Source organism: Aplysia californica, unplaced genomic scaffold (assembly GCF_000002075.1).
Source record: "Aplysia californica isolate F4 #8 unplaced genomic scaffold, AplCal3.0 scaffold01356, whole genome shotgun sequence".
Taxonomy (NCBI): Eukaryota; Metazoa; Mollusca; class Gastropoda; order Aplysiida; family Aplysiidae; genus Aplysia; species Aplysia californica.
In genome coordinates, this window is record NW_004798626.1 from 76,878 (window position 1) to 77,712 (window position 835).

General features: G+C 45.9%; 1 protein-coding gene across 1 annotated transcript in view; it reads right to left on the reverse strand.

The window, feature by feature from the left end:
* LOC101852981 (cilia- and flagella-associated protein 54) overlaps positions 1-835 on the reverse strand; it is a gene marked incomplete at its 3' end in the record, with an annotated part of 64,122 nt that overhangs the window by 42,368 nt on the left and 20,919 nt on the right.

An 835-nucleotide genomic window follows, 5' to 3' on the forward strand; every position in this document is an offset into this window, starting at 1 on the left:
TTGTGTGTGCATGTGTGTGTGAGAGTGTGTACCTGTGTGTGTGAGTGTGCATGTGTGTGCGAGAGTGTGTATCTGTGTGTGTGTGTGTGTGGGAGAGTGTGTATCTGAGTGTGAGTGTGTGTGCAAGAGTGTATCTGTGCGTAGCATGTGTGTGTGAGAGTGTGTATCTGTATGTGTGTGTGTATCTGCGTGTGCGTGCGAGAGTGTGTATCTGTGTGAGCATGTGCAAGTGTGTATCTGTGTGTGTGTGCGTGTGTGTGTGTGCAAGAGTGTGTGCATGTATGTGCGAGAGTGTGTATCTGTGTGTGTGCGAGAGTTACCATGTGGAGTCTGGGGAGCGCTCCTCGGTGTGATAAAATCAAAACTGGCGTAGGCATCAGCGCCTCGGCCTGGCAACAACAAAGGGAAACAATAACTGACGCATTCCCCACAGATCGCCGTCGAAATTGTCCAAGATGACCACCCACCATCGAGTAAAAAAGGCGGTTGTCTTAGACAGGTGGATGTCTTGGACAGTGCCATTATAGTATACAAATAACATAAAGCCAGCCAGGCCATCAAACTTGTTAGAGACAAAAAGCTCTTTCTCGCCTCGACGCCCTAGAGGGACAAGAGGACGGATAAAGTATAAAGTAAGTAAGAATAACAGAGAGAAAAAAACATCCAGGGTAAAAAGTGGTTATTCGTACAGATGATTGTCTTGGACAGGCATCTTTTACTACATTACATACCTGACTGCAAATAAACATTACAAAAGGGGGAGAAGGGAGGAAGGGCGTAACACTTTATTACAACACATACATGACTGTGAATAAACATTACAAAAGGGGGAGAA